The 18,191-nt window shown below is 37.0% G+C and overlaps 1 pseudogene; it reads right to left on the reverse strand.

Annotated features, from left to right (window-relative positions):
- Window positions 1-1,403: 1,403 nt before the first annotated feature.
- Window positions 1,404-6,744, reverse strand: LOC107707268 (uncharacterized; annotated as a pseudogene).
- Between the last annotated feature and the right edge of the window lie 11,447 nt (window positions 6,745-18,191).

Raw genomic sequence — 18,191 nt, forward strand, 5'->3', positions numbered from 1 at the left:
GCCTTTCAAACCGTATTGCACCTACCTTGTAATATAGCTCAATGTCCACTAGAATAAAATCCTGAAAAAGAATGAATGGTTTGTTTTGAGATTCAGAGTGAGAACAGCTCTGACAGAACGGAGACTTCTGAAGATGTTTAGTGACATGTAAGTAGTATTGCAGTGTGCCAGCGTATGTATTTTGTACCAGTGAATCTATTTTGTGGTTCTCTAGCTTGTTAAAGGGGTCATGACATGAATAATACAATTTCCATTGATCTTCTGACATGCAGTGTAGGAGATCTTTATGCCATTAAAACATCCTGCACGTTTCATAGCTTTAAACGTCCTCCTCATTTAAACAAAACATTTATTTAATCAAGCTCCAAAAACATCTCATTTGGATGTTGAAGAAGGGGAGGCTGCAGTCCTGGAGCAAGCAGATATACGGCCCAGGCAGTTTTACGCCCCTGTTGTTCCTCATGCGTCCCCACATATCTACCTCACTATGTGGGAAGATTTGCATAACGCCGCCCAAATGTTCACGCAAAGAAAGAAGGCGTAACTTTTATTCTCACTGTAGTATTGTTGCCGCTGCCGCCATGTCCTGAAGACGCTGTGTGCTTCGTTGTGAAAGCGAAGCTACTTTGGTCTTCCAAAAGAGGACGATATCCGCTCACTCAAGCCGGCCTCCGCTCACTCTAGGCCCCGCGGCCTCCGCTCACTCAAGGCCGCGGTGTGTGACGCTGTTTCGTTGTGAAAGCGAAATTTGTTAGGAAGGGAACGGACATTCGTGAGATGAATGTTTGGGAGTGCAGTCCGAAAGCCGCGCGCGTGGAGCTTAACCAGGGCGCCGGCACGTTTCCCTCTTTTGCGTCTGTACACGCGTTTGAACAACACAGCTGTACCTCCGAATAGAATGTCCAACAAAACGTCCGAATAATCAAAAACCGGAAAAATATTGTCTGGGATGTGTTGCTTAATGTTAAGGAGTTCCTCTCTGGTAAAACTTATAGTAGAAGAATGACAAAACACAGAACAAACAAAAACATTAGAAGAATTGCGGAGCTCAGCGTCCTGGCTGCCATTTGCGGCGCCATCTTGAAAGACAACAAGTTACTCCCAACACTGATCACGATAATGAACTTGCATGATATTGTTATCGTGGGCACTTCAAAATACCGTACACAAAATAACAACGTCCACTATTGAACAATAATGCAGAGCAAAAACAAAAACAAAAAAATCTGGGGAAAAATATATATATTTATAACTTTTGACAATGTTAACATTAATTGTTGTAGTAATTGTATATTCAATAGTGCAATGTAATATTGGTCACTATTTATGTTGTCCTCTGTCAGGTGGATCCAATAACAAGTTCTGTCTCAGCAGTTCATACTTTTTCATTTTGTCAGGTTCAATTAAAAAGATTTGATATCCTGTCTGCTGTTTTGGTTGATTTTTTTCACTCTATTTTTTATCATACATATTCCTTTCTGCATATCATTAATGAATGTCTCTGCTTTCTCCTTAAACTCTCTTTTATTTATTTGTTCCTGTCTGGGTTTGACAGGTTTGGCACGTTGCCTCTTGTTGTCTTCAATAATCTCTTTGAGGATATCAGGCACAGAACTAACTTTGGCGATCATTTCTGAAATGTTTCCAGACAAATGCACAATTTCAGACATCTGGTCACCCACTTTACTCCTGTCATGTTCCTGAAACAGGTGTCTTTTTTCAAAGCAGTAGGCAAAATGTTCACTCAATGCCTGGGCATTGTGGTCTGATAGTAAAGCGTCTCTCAATATTTCCTCAGTGCGTTGACCGATTTTTTCCAATATGTCAATAATAGGGTTCATTTTATCCTGAAATCCCTTAAGTTCCTCTTCAATAGATTGTTTTAAGTTCTTCTTCTGCTGTGTTTTCTTGTATATGCTAAAAGCAGCACATAATACAGCAACTACAGCCGCAGCTGCCCCTGCTGCAGCAACAATATCAGAAACCTCTTCATCAATTAAAAATAAAGCTAATGCCGACAACACCATCACGATTCCTCCAGTTATTTCTCCTCCCCTGCGTGCATAAATAGCAAATCTGTTACCATTTTCAAACTCATTGATGAGATCAGGAATTTTCTCCAAATGCTTGTTGCATTCTGGCAAAATGTCCTTTTGAAGTCTATTCAATTACTCTTTGAGATGAATAACATCAGATCTAAAAAAAAAAAAAGAAAGAAACATAAGGGACAGTATATCCTGTATGTTTTGCAATACAAATATTTATATATTGGTACATTTATGGCAAACGTGTATATTAACTGATATGTATAGATAAAACAGTTTCAATAGTTTGATACTTTATGATATATACAGTATACTATATATAACTTAACTTGTGTAGTTACATATAACTATATATTTTTTTTTATTAAACCTCTGCATCAAGTGAAAACCCATAATAAACATAAACATAAACATAACAACATATTAAAACAATATAAACTATCTCTCACGACATGAAAACTGGTTCCTCCATGCTTCCGCGCCGATGGTGACCTCTCGGTGAAGCCATTGTTGCTGTGATTAAACAACACAAGAGTTATTTATCTTCTGTTATGTCAAGACCAGCTAGGACTACATTGCAAATTTAAGTGACTAGCAAGATCATCATGCAAACACTCAAGCCTGGCTTAGTTACAAATGCTATATTTCAATCTGCTGGAGAGACTAAAACGCAGCAATGAACTTAATTTCTCTGTGGTGCATTTCAGTCTCCAGTCAGAAGGAGGTGTATACAAAATTCTGAATAATAAAAACACACTCATGATGCAGACTGGAATCATAAATCATATTGTGTTTGTTCGATTAGGGAAGAAGAACTGTACTGTACTGATGCTATCAGATGAGAACACAAAACTTGAACTGATTTGAGCTGAATAACAACACTATCTCAATGACGCTTAATGATTAACTTTGCAACACTGACAGTTATTCTCCCATTTTCTGAAGCTGCTTGTTGTGCTTAGTTTGTCCACAAGGTGGCAATAATAATAATAATAATAATAATAACTAGAAGCTAAAGTTAATAAACAAATTTTGAGGCAAAATAGCCAGATCACTTTTGTGTTCGGTGTTCATGAGCTGCCCGTCGTCAAAAAAATAAAAAAAATAAAATAAAAGTACAGCAGTTATAGTTTTCATAATATTTTTATTTGGACCCTTGCTATATTGTATTCTAATAAAAAAGGCTTTGACAACAAAACTGTAGATACTAGATAGATTTCACCATAAGCAAATTACAAGCAATAGCACAAAAAAGTAAGTAAATGATGAGTCTTTATGTACGTATTATTATATGCACAATATTAAAATAGATAAATAATATAGTGTCCCTTCTTCAGTTGGACATTCAGTTATGTCTGACAACTTGCCAAATAGATTGTCAATACTATTAAAATTAAGATGAAAAATTAATGGTCTATAAGTATGTAGGAGATTTTGCATACTTATGATATTGGGCTTTATTAAACTTTATGAAAATACAATGAATTTATATGCTATTTTTTACTACAAGTCAATTTATTGAACCATTTTCACAGACTTAAAATGGAGAACATGAAGGATTTGCTATCCTGTGGCTCCCTCGTGTGGACAACATTAGTAGTATGGCCTTAATTTCTGAGTCACATTAATATAAATGGCTAATTTTTTTTTTGAATGATTGCAAATGTTTAATGATTACTAAACTGATATTATACCCACATCTGACTTTATGCTTTAACAGTTGAATTTTCAACTTACATTTTTAAGCAGTAATGATTCATTATTGTTAAATGGTTATTTAACAATTGCATTCAGTCCTGCTGCCTGTTTATGACAACAAAAATGGTCACCAGCAGATAAATGTCAATAAGCAAATTACAAGCAATAGTGCAAAAAAAAGCAGGTTTGTAGATGTCCATGTGCAAAGATTGAATAATCAAATGTAAAATAAAATTGCATACTTGTCATTAAAAAGAGTGATCCTTGAGAAAGATACAAATGTTATTCAAGTCTGAGTACTGAGTGATTTTCTCGTTTTTGATTAATTAACATTAAAGACAGATAGCAGCTGGTAAATGCGGCCACTTTAATGTTCAAATCCAATATAATGATCCACATCCAATTTATTTCTCGACAGTTTATGTTCACGTGAGACATAAACAACTGTTTTTGATGATATTCGCCAAGCTATCATGTATTTTGAAATAATGTTGAATGTATTTGTCCGTTCGAGCGCGAGAGCAGCGAGAATGAATGAGCGTTCAGAAACGCGATGCGGATCTCAGTGACAAACAATACAGCTGGCAAGCATTGAATTTAGCTCTTGATGTATTCTAATGCTTGGATTGTATAAAATCGCTTGAATATGTTTTAACTGCCAAGGCTTTAAAACACATGCAAATGATGAAGTTTAATGAGAACGCTGCAGGAAGCACTTGTGATCTGAGACACACGACGCGCAGCTCTCAGTGAAACAGACAACAGCTCACAAGCACTGAATTTAGCTCTTTAATATGTTCTTACACTTCAATTGTGCAAAATTGCTGGAATGTTTTCATTTACAAGGCTTTAAAACACATGCAAATACTGTAGTTTCGCAAGTGCGGAGGAGTGGCTTAGCCGAGCTGTATTTCACACTCGCCTCTGGCCATCAGACCAGGGCTGGCCCTAGCATTTTGGGGGTCCTAAGCAGATTTTCAAAGGACAATGTATAAGGGTAAACAAATGTTTAAATAAAGATATGGCATATTTCAATATTTGATGTTATTTGATAAACATCAAAGCGAATAAAAACAATCTGAACGGCTGTTTGAAAACATGTAAATACAGTTTGACTTTGACCTCAGTGACAAACAAGCAGGTGTCAGAAGTTGCGCTTGCATGGTGCTGCTTTGTGTAGCGGGGTAACCATGGTAACGGCAGTATTTCTGCTGTTCCTAAAGCGCCACCTGCTGTCAGAGAGAGTAAACTGCATTTTTATTCAGCACTTCTGCTGCTTTTGTTCAGATCAATGAGGAAATCTGACCCAACTTTTACGCATCAAACACGTAGTGTTGTAAAAATTAACTGGTCGATGAAAAATAAGATACTCTGCGTTCTAAAAATCTAAACCATTGAGATAATAAGATATCTAGAATTATTCGCGTATTTTGAAGTGCCCAGTGTAACAATACCGTTCATGTTCATTACTGCTGTTTCATTCACAGCGCGTCTTCAAAGCGCTCGCAGCGCGATGCAACAACCGCCATTTAATCAATATATTTTTTAAATCCCTCACCTTTATCTTGATCACTTTTTTTTCTCTTTTTCCACTTCTCTGCAATCCGAGCCAGTTTTATAGTGCTGACTCTTCATTTTCAAACATTAACACACCGACTGAAACTTTATCAAAGTTATTATTACCGAATACCGAGCATTACTGTCTGAACCCTGACATGGGGCCCCCTGGTGGTCACGGGGCCCTATGCAACCACTTATATTACTTATTAGGTCGGACCGGCACTGCTTCAGACAGTCATTATTAATGAGCCCTGACCTGGTAATGATCAGATATGTTGTCAGTGTGAATGAAATGTATGCATTTATTCGTATTTTTATCCAATTTGAAAACTAAACTAAGTGAGAGGAGTTCTCCGGAGGCTCCCTCTAGTGGGCTGCAATTGTCCTCTAGAGGGGGCATTTTTTCTCAGACAATGTAAGTCTATGGGACATTTTTGATTTTTAATAATTATTTATAGGAAAACTGTAAGTTTGATCAATCTGAAAAGACATAGCAACAAACTACACATCAGGGCCGTGGTCTCTGCTGAGTTTGGGGCTTGTAGCATTAAAGCCCTAGGAGGAGATAGGTTTGGAAAATTTAGTCTAAGAAGAAGAAGAATTTTAAATAGCATAACAGTATGTTGGCTTTCTCAAGCACACTTAATAATAACTACCAAGATAATGCATGGACACAATTTTGAATACTTACATTGCAAAGTCATTATATTATCATTAGAGAGTCATTTAATTATGCATTTGAATCTCACGCAGTACGTGGTAATGTGGCAGGGATAATGAAGCACTTACATTAGCTAAACTTTAACCTCACAAGTTAACTTTGCACCTCTGTTGGATCAAGGAAGTAAATCAGTCAGATAATAGAAAATGTGATGCTTTTGCTACTTTTGTTTAAGCCAAGTTTTGTTTTTGTCAGTTGTGTTAAATGTACAGTCTAAACAATACAGAAGCCTATATATTTAAACTTTATGTGCACAGTAGTTTAATTTGAATGGCTACTTTTGCATAAACATCCTTTTGTAAATAATGCAATCAAGAATACTCACATTTCAGTAAGAAATTTTAATTGATCTGATTCCTGCAGAATTAATGTGGATGGCATTAGTTTGACATTTTTCGTCTTCTTTCATAATTTTCAGGAGCTCAAGCCTCCTTGTTATCCTATGGAGGCACTAACATCTTTGCAGCAGAATGTGTTGTACAGAATTGAACTGGAAACGGAGTGGGTTGGTGTAACGTCAGCCAGAGGGTTTGTAGTCTGGCCAGCTGAAGTAAAAGAGAAGAAAAACCCGAAGTCCTTATGGATAGTTCGCACTCTTCACATACATGTCAAGGATGGGATATAAAACAGGCAAAGAAACACTCTGATAAACGCTACAAACGAAACGAAACGGATTATACAAGATAGCGTTCTATAACAAGCAGCGGCAGAGCGGCCCTCTCCCTTTTTCCTCTGCGCCTGCGCACTCACATGAGGAGAACAACGTGCGGACGCGCGATAACAACGTGCAACGTAGGAAAAGTAATAATAAAGGCAATTCAACATTCATCTCATAAACAGCGTTTAACATTAGATGGCCGTTACATTGGGTAGGACACAGTCAGTCAGTCAAGTTCAAAGGCAAACAACACAATAAAGGCAAAAACGCCCAAAAAATAAATAAAAATGCATGCCTATATTATATATTATTTATTTCTATGATATCAAAATGTATTGACATGTTTTGGGATTGATCAAAATGTTTTACACATACTGGACATACATATTTGTATAGAGTATATATACATATCACATATTTGTATAGAGTATATATATATATATATATATTATTATTATTTTTTTTTTAATAGCTATAACTCCGATTGTATTCGTCTGAAAGAAGGAAGTCATATACACATAGGATGGCTTAAGGGTTCATGGGGTTATTTTCATTTTTGGGTGAACTATCCTTTTAAAAGGACTCCTTACTTATTCAACAGAAATATCAATTCTATCTGAACACTGAGGCACCACTGAGCTGATACTAAACCTCTGATCTGAATTATTCCCTACTTAACATCCCTACTTATGTAAGTTTTATTATTTGGATACGTTTTTATCTCCTACATTGGTATCACTGACTGCACACAAAATCCTATATAATCTGTTATTACTGTTATTATTTCATTAAGGGGCCCTGATGAAACTCCTCCCACACGGTGCAATCAAAACAGGTTTTACGTTTTTCATCCTACTAAGGCAATGTTACAGGAGAGCTGGGAATCTGGGAAAAGGCTAAATGAGAACTTTGGTAGGATTGGAAATGACACAGCTAAAGAATTATGAGTTTTTAATTTGAGGATAAGTTGCACTGTAGTTTATCCAGAGACGGCTCCCTGGAAGTTAGTTTGGCCTGAGGCAGATTGGTTTGTGTTAGAGGAAAAAAAGGAGGGCAAAGGAAGGTATAAATCTAAAAATGGTCTTCAACAATCGGATAGCGGAAAAGTATAATGATTACATACAGGTTTATACAGATGGTGCCAAGGAACCAGAGACGGAAGTAACAGGATTGAGTGTGGTGGTTCCAAGTAAAGGAATTGGAATTAATAGAAGAACATCTAATATGTTAGGGGTTTATACAGTGGGAATGCTGGCAATATTAATCGCCGTACGATGGGTGGAAAAGACAGGGCAGCATAAGGTTTTGGTTTGTTCAGATTCATCATCAGTTTTAGCAAGTATAAGGTCATTCTATTCAAAAAGTCGGCAAGATATACTGTTTGGAGTCCTACAGTCAGTTACAAGAATATATAACCAAAGAAGGCAGATACAATTTTTATGGGTACCAGGACATGTAGGGATAAGGGGAAATGAAATGGCAGATAAATTTGCTAAAACGGCGTTAACAAAAGGAAACATAGAAATGCAAGTAAGTATCAATAAAGCAGAGGTTAAAAGTGTGATATGGAAGACAATAAATCTAATGTGGCAAGAGCGGTGGGATAGAGAGAGGAAAGGAAGGCATTTATATCAAATCCAGAGGGATGTTAAATGTTCAGTGATTGGAAGTGGAAATCGCAGAGAGGAAACAGTCATATCTAGGTTAAGATTGGGACATTGTTTATTAAATAAAACACTCAAGTTAATAGGAAAACATGATACTGGATTGTGTGAGGTTTGCCAGGAAGAGGAGTCAGTGGAGCATGTGGTCTTGAGGTGCAGCAGGTATGAGGTTCAGAGAGAGTTGATGAGGAATAAGTTGAGAGAGATAGAGGTTCAGGACATGACATTAAAAGGGCTATCGAGACACAACATAGGGCACAGACTAGAATTCTTATGGATTTCTTAAGGGACACAGGGGTTTTTAATAGAGTATGAAGAGTTATAGGAGTATTGAGTAGAATAAGGATGAAGTGTGTGGATTTGTATGCTTGGGGAGAAGGAGGGAATTGGGTGAATTAGTCTGTGAACCTGTTGTCTGATCCACGCTCCGGAGCAGATGGTGGCGGTAATGCACCAATTACACTGGATGCCAACCGCCGTTAAACATTAAGAAGAAGAAGAAGAAGAAGTGCGGTTGCTCGGTAGATTCTGGAATCGGAAAGGAGTTTTGTTGTGGGTGGACGGCGTCATGGCGAAGGAAAGACGCCGTGGCGGGTTTGGAGACGACTGTGGTGTGAATGAAGAAAATGACGGAAGTAGCATAGAAGAAGAAGATGATTTTGCAGATTTGAATTGTGGAGAGTGGAATCAGGTAGAGCTGACATCTCAGAAACGGAAAGACAGAGGCTCAGATTCGGAAGAAATCGGGGGAGAAGGAGGAAGGAGTAAAACAATGCGGACGGAGGACGAGTACAAGGTTATGTTTACATTCGCAGCAATGGGAGAAATGAGTAATCCTATGCGATTAACCAAGGTTCTCAAAAAAGCATTTGGAAACATTAAATCTGCAAAATACCTATCAAACAATCGAGTGCTTGTGTTCTGTTTGAACAAAAAGCAACAAGAGATGGCTATTAAGATAAAAGAATTGGGAGGAATAGGAGTGAAATGCAATGTGCCAGGTGAAGAGAACGGAATTAAAGGGGTGATATATGGGGTTCCATTGTCACTAACTGATGAGGTACTAAGAAATCAGATTACAGGCATAAAGGTAACAGAGGTTAAACGGTTGACATCAAATAGGAATGGGAAAAGAGAAATGAGTACAACTGTAGTGATAGGTATGAATGAGAAAATTCTACCAGTAAATGTTAAAATCGCTGGGAATCTTTTTAAAAGGTACATTATTTTCTTGCTCCCTGGCATGTAGTATATTAATGTCATTCTGTGTTTCATATATTATAATAATAATAATAAAAAAAATAAATAAAAAAAAAACTTTCCGTCTTTGACGACACGTAAAAAAACTGCGCATACGGCAGGAACGGTATAACGGAAAATTTTAGTGGTTTTGAAACCGCGACTTTTCCAAACTGCGGTATACCTTGAAACCGGTTATCGTCCCATGCCTATTTATGAGCAAAACTTGTGTACACACAGGATGCACAAACAATTATAATTAAATAGTTTAATTTACATATCAGCAGTGGTTGGTAATAGAGATGCATGTAATACAAATTGCACGATGCAATACAATTTAATATTTTTCCCCTCTAGATCTGTTTTCAATCATCTCAAAAAAGAATTGGTTGCACTCTATCTGAGAGATTTCCCTCAAATCCAGCAGCGCGTGCAGAGAGTGCATCTTATCATCAGGACATTTGAAGAAGATTTCAGACGTGCTACTGGAGCCATTACAAATGCATTACATGCAGAAGTAGCTGGAGGGTTGATGATGGGTTTGGGGTTAGTTTTAGCTGCAGTTCATCAGGGCATTTCTGCTCTTATCACAGGAGCAGGAGCAGTTGTGGTTTCGGGCGCGGCAATCGGTGATACAATCTGGAACAAGAAGATCATGAGCCTGCAGGCAAAATTAATACTAGACACTGAAGCTGAACTGAGGGAGTTTCAGTATAAAATCACCCCTATGGTGGACAAGATGAATGAGATCAGTCAGCATGTTTATGAAATACTGAGAGACCTCAGTTACCCAGAGTGTGATGTTGGGTATTTAAGTACATATTTTTCATCTGCCAGTGAATTAGTGCGTTTCATACAGATATATGACATTAGTGTATTGGCTGCGCAGATAAAGTCTGAGACATCATGTTTGATCGGAGCTCATTGGATCAGATTTCTGCCAGCTAGAATGGCACTCCTTCATCAGATGTGGATAGAAATGGTTCAATTAGAGAATGTCATGGAAGAAATTACTAAAACAATAGAAAGAATAGCAAATCAACCTGGCTAAATATAACAATATGAAGGGCTATACAAAATAAGAAAGCTCTTTGACTTGCTTTGAATATTCCTTTGTCATAGAAACGTGGCATATAGAGACTATAGAACGTAATTTATATTTCTTAATATATATTTACATGTAAGATTACAAACACTGCTCTTGCTCCGCATTGTTGATCAAACGGATTGTTCATTTATGTTTTATATTGTGTGCATGTATTTTTTTGTGGTGGTCAAAAACTGTCAAATGCATGACTTTAAATGGATAAACTGAAGGTTATTTTTTTTTTTTTTTACTATTTGGTGCTATTTTCAGTCTAAACACTGTTGCTTAAAAACAGCAACACAACTTTACACAATACAAGTATGAATAAGTTAAGTGTTGTACTGTTACTCTCAGCTGTCTTGTCTTGTAAAAGGATAATTATTCATCATTTTCAACAGTGTGTGCATTGAGGCCATCTAGTGGTGAAAATGATAAATAAGTAAAAAGAAGATTGATATAGGGCTACTGAAACACGTGCTGAAGAATGAGTTACCTTTTAATAGCACTGCTGATGTTAACAACATTAAATTGAAATATAACTAAAGCTGTTTCTGACATTTTCTCTTCCTGTTCTTCTCATAGTTCTGCTGTGTTTGCAAACATGTCAGTAAAACATTTTCAAACATGCCCTATCAAAAGACGCATTACTCTTGTGTTTCCCTAATCTTCTCTCACACACACACACATAAAGGAGGGAAGAAAAGGTTGCTTTTTTAACTTCATTATGGGTTAACTTCAAACAATTTAGTTGTTTATTTTTATTTGTGTCACGCAAATGTTTTAAATATGAATTATATATATATTTTTTTTTTAAATCAATGCGCAAATGCGCTGTTAAGCAGTTCGATATCTCGGCCTTCTCCGTCCTGCATCGCTTCCTTCATTCATAGATGGAACTGGATTCAATATTTTGACTGTTGCGATCCCAATCGGACTGCTGCCTGAATCATAATCATGCACTGTTCGCTGTTGGCCAGAGGAGAAGTGCCCCCCGACCGAGCCTGGTTTCTCCCAAGGTTTTTTTTTTTTTTCTCCATTTTTTGTCACCTGTTGGAGTTTGGGTTCCTTGCCGCGGTCGCCTTTGGCTTGCTTAGCTGGGGACACTAGATGTTCAACAATGTTGTTGATCTGCCTGCATTGACACCATTGTATGCAAACTGAACTGAGCTGGACGATGACATCTCCAGGGCTGATATATTGATTAACAAGACAAAGTCTGCTACTGTCACATTCAATGTTAATATGCTTCCAAAACTCACAAAGCAGAAAATAATTCAACACAAGGCAGTTGTTGTTTGAGTTTAGTAAATAATAAATAAAACATAAAAACATGACATTGTGAAAAAAATGTGGGTTATTTACAGTTGCTGTTGTTTAACAAATTTAATACATAAAATAAATTAAAGATTACAGACTGTACTATTACATTACCTAATGATTTTACATTATAAAACAAAAAACTATGTATTTTAACTTTGTGTTTGACAAAAGATTCTGAGATGTAAGTTGACCACCACATTCTCTAGAAATTCGTGCATGTCCTGCATAACTGTAAAAACAAATATCAGTGACTCTACAAGATCATCCTCAATGAACTCTGCACTGAAGAACTGTTCCAAGGTCTCAGCAGTTTCTTCATCCTCCAAGCACTGTATACGAGGAAGATATTAATACAAGTCAGTATTAGGGCAGTTAATTTGTTATTTGTTAATGATTGTTAGATAGATTGTTGTGTTTATCTAGGCCAAGCGTCAACAACGTATTTGTAATGTGCATCTTTGTCCTATTTTTAATCTTTATTGTTAATCATTAAATGTACATTGATAAAAACAATGTGATTTATATATGTAAAAATGTGTATAGGCTAATTTAATTCAGTGTTGTTATTTGTTGTATTCATTTGTGTTCGAAGTCTTCCCTCCTGTGGCCGATAATGGTACTGCAAATGTAGTATTTTGTCCCTCTTCTCTTTCCGTGCAGATTTGAGTGTCACTGCTGCGGGTATGCACGATTTTTCATGCTCTGTCTCATTAACGTATTAATTGTGAAGATAATATGTTTTAAGTGAATGTTTTCGACACAATTGATCGCATTTATGTATTTGAACATGTTTATAATACATTTGACACTTTAACACTATTGTTGAAATAGTTATACATGTATTGAAATTCCTCCTGCGTCACACGAGTAGGAACGAGCTCATTTTACGTGGTCATTGTGTCTTAAGCCTTCTGACAGTTAATTGTATTATGAGTTGAGGGTGTAATTTCTATTTTTCTAGTTTTTCCATGTATATCTGCAGTATTGTCTTCAGCCAGTGTGATTTATTCTACTTTTTTCCCAAAAAGGTATGTTGCTTTCTTGAATCTGTATACGGCCCTGGTGGTCTATACACAGTAGCCAGAGCAAGAGATACGATAGATTTCTTTTGCATATCTGACAGTGTAACATTAAGCAGATTTTTTCATTTATTTTACATTTTTCTGGTTCAATCATGATCAGATTTTTTCTAGATCCTGCATTAAATTAATATTTTGACCTCACTATTCGGGGAACAGACACAGTCTTTATAGATTGGACAGCGCAAGTACTTCTATCATCTAAGCAGGTAGAACAAAAGTCATAATGGCAGTTATTTGAGATTTGACTTACTAGTCATATGGTGCGTAGCGTCCTGGAGATGTTGTCCATCTCCTCACTTAATGAGTGAGGCATTGAGGCAAACCTGACACGATGATCGTCGTCGCGGGCGATGTGCTGCGCACCGTCTCGATCAGGCTCCTGAAGTCCCTCTTCAGTGTCTCCGTCTGCCGCAGCTTGGTGTCGTTAACCCCGGCGTGAAGCACGACCGCTCCAGTGCTCTCGTCGTCCTTCAGGATCGTGGGTATCTGCGCAGAAACATCGAGAACACGAGCACCAGGAAAACAGTGGGTGTGCACCTTACTTTCAGCTAACGTAGCACGAACGTACCGGACGATGGAGTCTCCGACGATAACAGCGTCGCGTTCCGTCTCGCGGAGGGGAGCGAAGCGGTTCCGGGTGGAGATCTCGAAGACCGGAGGCGGCGGAGGGGGAGAGGTCGTCACCCGGGTCCTGGCTCGCGTCTTCCGCTGCGGGTGCACCCAGAGTCCGTGGTGTCCCGGCGCCGGAGTGAAGGACATTTGGAAAGATCGCGTCATGGTTGCACCGGACCTGTGGTAATTTCTTTGCATTCATGCATTCATATTTTTCTTGACTCTTGACTTTTTCATTACTGAATTTTTCTTTTCTTTTTTTTTGTCTGGGTGTGACAAATACTTTTTAAGTCCATTATAATTACTGCTACATTATGTATGAAGGAATTCATATCTACTTTCTTTTGAAATGATATTCCTAAGTGAGTGGGTCTCTGATTATTATTGATTATTATTATAAGTTGTGCGCGCAACCGCAGACACTGCCAAATTTGTCCGTACGACAGCAGCGGCTGCTGGCGCACTCTCGGCTCTTGCTCTCGAGGTTTCTTGCTCTCGATGTTTATTGCATTGTTCAAGATTCGACAGAGCTCTCTGAAATGAATCAACCAGCAGATGAGCGAAAAGCGGAAGAAATCAAATCGGAAACTTTGAAATGTATTCTTCAGATGAAAGAAACAGCTCTTCAGTTCAAGAAGATTGTGGATAAGATTAAAGAGACCATAGACACTTTTTTGGGATGTGTAGCGTAGACCTCAGAAGAGTTGCTGGGGTCAGACCGACATGCTAACTCATCCAAATGTCCAAGAAATGAACCCAAAATAACAGAAAACTTTTCAATAGAATTAGCCCTCAACAATCTGAATAACATAGATCATGTCTGTAATCCACCAAGGAAGGGGGTGAGGGTGATTTCCTGCTTTGATGCACAAGTCTCTTGGTCATGATCATACCTAGTGTTAGAGACTGTTGCAATGTTCAATGGAGGCAAGAGGTGTGCTTAGAGAAACCAAAGATGGCAAGTTCAGCATCCGCTGGAAGAGGCCTATTGTAAGCCTTGAGGTACCAGTCAAATATGCTTGACCAAAACTGAGACAATAAAGTAAAACCAGAAAGCATGAGAAGCTCTCACACATTGGTGAAACCGATGGGAAAATTTGATGCAACTTGGCTTTAGTGTAATGTAATCAGTTAACAACTTTGATTTGGATGCTGTTGACTGAGCAGGCCTGTATCGTAGCCAAGCACTTATCTTGTCTTTGGATAGCTCAGCTCCCAGGTCTTCCTCCCACAGGCCACTTTAAATCTCACGGTAGGGACTGTGATGCAGCTTTCAAATAAACAAACACATTTTAAAAATAAGATGCCTAGAAATCAGGAGGATTCAAAAAGATGTTAAAACACATGCTTCTCCGAGTTCAAAAATGCAATTTTTAGACTTCACATAATGTCTAAGTTGTAACTAGCAAAAAAAAAAGTGTGCATGAGGCAAATCTAATTTCTCAGTTAACTGACTAAAGGATGAAAACCACCCCTCAACACAAAGATCTTTAATGGAAGCTAAACCCTTCTCCCTCCAGACATGCTCAGTTTTATCAGATCACGAGGGTAAAACATTTTCGAAATCCGGTGTGTCTTAAAGTTCCAAACATAAGACAGGATTTTAGAATCCAGGGGCCGTATTCACAAAACATCTTAAGGCTAAAAGTTTACAACGTAATGGATATTTCTCAGTGTTGATTGGTGAAATGCAGAGGCACAGTTTTCACTCTGCTTGTTTTTTTGTTTTTGTTTTTTCAAAGCAAATTCATGTTTCAGTTTCACTGTGATGTTTACACACCTTAGAATCTGTTCATTTGCATTCATTGTTCAAAGTTAACACTCATCAAGAAGCAAATGTAAATCATAGGGAGTTATTCTGCAACATAATACATGTTTAAATCAAACTGTAGGAACAATAGTCAGCCTCTAATTCTGGTGATGTGAGTAAATCAAATCAAACTATCAGCTGAAGAAAACATCACAAATTCTTCTTCAGTGGAACATTTTACATCAATAGTTTATCTAGGATGTGGTGACGCCAATCAGCAATATAGATGACTTATATCGGGTGACAAAATCATAATGCAATGTATGAAATAATTATGTTCGGTAAATTTGCACACCAATGACCAGTGTAGAAAATATTTCTAACTCGATCACTGCTTTCCTGATATTTCCAACAGCCTGATATTGAGTTTGACACAGCTTAATTATTGTAAATTATTAACAAACAACACTCTTCACATACAAAGTGAGCTCAGTTACTATTGCCTTAGCTTAGAGAGAGTTTTGAGACAAAAAATATATATTCTGAAAAAAGAGTTAAGACAGTTTCTTTTCTCTGTGGGGAAAAAAAAAATTTAATTTTTACTTCAGACTTATAAGAGGTCCATGCTGTACTATCATTATTCAGTCTTGTTTCATCATAATCATTACATAGTACATTTATTTGTACTGTCAGTGACAGAGTCCTTTAAAATCAGCATCTCACACTTGAGGAAATTAAAAAATTATTATGATTTCTCTATCCATTACAAGTAGATGGAATGTGTTTTGTTGAATTTATGACATCTTGATTATTTAAATCACAACATATTAGATGAATGTAGAATTAGCAGAGTGCAAACAAATGAAACCTGTTTGATAGGAGTAAACTAGCTAGCATTTCCAATGGTTAATTTGTGACTTAAATACAGAAAAAAAGACGGTATGGATTTCATAAATGTGTCACAGGAGCAATATGTGAATAAGGAGAATACAAATAGGCCTGGCTCATAAACTACAAGCAGGACAAAATTTAGTGACTGTTAGTAAAACAATTATTAAATTCAACTATTATTTTTTCTTCTCTTCAGGTTAAATCAGGCATAGTGCTTTAAGGTAACAACTGCAGGTTACCTCCTTATACAGTATGTGAATATCATTGAAACTTTTGGATTTCATATAATTGCCAGGTGTAAGTTATCAGGGTAACTTATTTGCCTCTAGTTTTAAGAGGCAAATGATGCCCATGTAGTGGGTGCACATCATGTAGTGGGTTATGTAAATAAATTGTAAAGATGAAGAAAAAAAAAAAAGTTTAGTTGTCTTGACAAGAATTATTTAATTTAGTAGACTGCCTGTTACTCATTACACACACACACAAAAAGTATTCAAATTTATCAGAAAGAGCCATTTAAATAAGATAATTAGTTGACTTCACAAACTGAATGCAATAGGTAGCCTTTTTTTCCCAGTGTAATAATTCACTGTAACTGTAAAATCTTACACCTCTCTTTGTGAAACAATGACTTTCTTCTTTGACCTTTGGCCTTACAGAAAGACTGATTTTGCATTGGGTTTTTACAGCCCATTCTTACCTTGATCATCGCCGTCTCTGTCGCTCTGCTTCTTTAAGAAAGGTAAAGGCCGATCAACCTCAACCCAGTCATTTATTTCATCATTTGATCTCCATTTTATGTCACATATCTGACACAGCTGTGCAAAAATGGAAACGGTCTCTTTACGCCACCTCGAGGTAGTTTTGTGAACGAATTTCACATGTGACTAGTGTGGCTTTACTGTACGTGACAGCAAATAAAAACAAATAAATAAGGGGAAAAAACACCTACATGGAAAAGTGCTTTATTTTTTTTATGTACATAACGTAACTGTAGATACAGTCATTTGAGGTGCAAATTTTTATTCAAGTACTATTTACTAATTGAGTACCAACAGCTGATTTTAAGCAGCTTTATCATAATTCTTCAAAAACATCAGTCAGTTTAAGAAAGATCCTGGTAACACTTTACAACACGGTCCCATTTGTTAATGCACTAACTAATACAGTAGTAGGTATAGTATGTATTAATCTTTGTTAACATCAGTTAATAAAAATACATACAAATTTCAGTAGTACCATTTTACATTTGTTTATTGATGTCAGAAATCAAAAGCAGTCTATCCTGCTGGTTTCCCTGTTGATTTCTTAATTAGAATTTTTTTTTTTGCAAGGACACTAATGTATGATTATAAAAGATGTGAATTACAGTTAAGGAAGGAAGAACAATATTGACATTCTTTGATTGATGTTGTTTTACGACATGCTCCTGAAAAGCATAGTATAAGTAACATGCTTTTTTTAGAATTAGTACTAGTAAAACATGAACTACTAAATCACAGCAGATATTTCACAGTGTTCCCTTTGTGTTTGGCCTCGCAATGTAGTTTTTGCTCTTAAACTTGATCAACTAAAATGTGCGTTTTCGTCAAATTGCTTGTCGCATCACGTCTAGTTAGGACACGGTGTTGTTTGAAATAACTAAACTAGTTCTAAACATTGAAATAATACTCATATATGCACCTAGTGGTGTTCCTTTAACACCCATTATGTGCACACTGCCACACTGCTCACATTGTTCTCCGTTAATTGTGTCTCTTGCACTTTCAATTTCGTTCAGAGTCTCCTGAAAGAAAGCAGACGTTTCTTTATATGATGAATACATTTCAAAGTCTCTGACTTGATATGTTCTGCTTTTCTCTTG

The sequence above is a fragment of the Sinocyclocheilus rhinocerous genome, unplaced genomic scaffold (assembly GCF_001515625.1).
Source record: "Sinocyclocheilus rhinocerous isolate Xijiao unplaced genomic scaffold, SAMN03320098_v1.1 scaffold114, whole genome shotgun sequence".
Classification (NCBI taxonomy): domain Eukaryota; kingdom Metazoa; phylum Chordata; class Actinopteri; order Cypriniformes; family Cyprinidae; genus Sinocyclocheilus; species Sinocyclocheilus rhinocerous.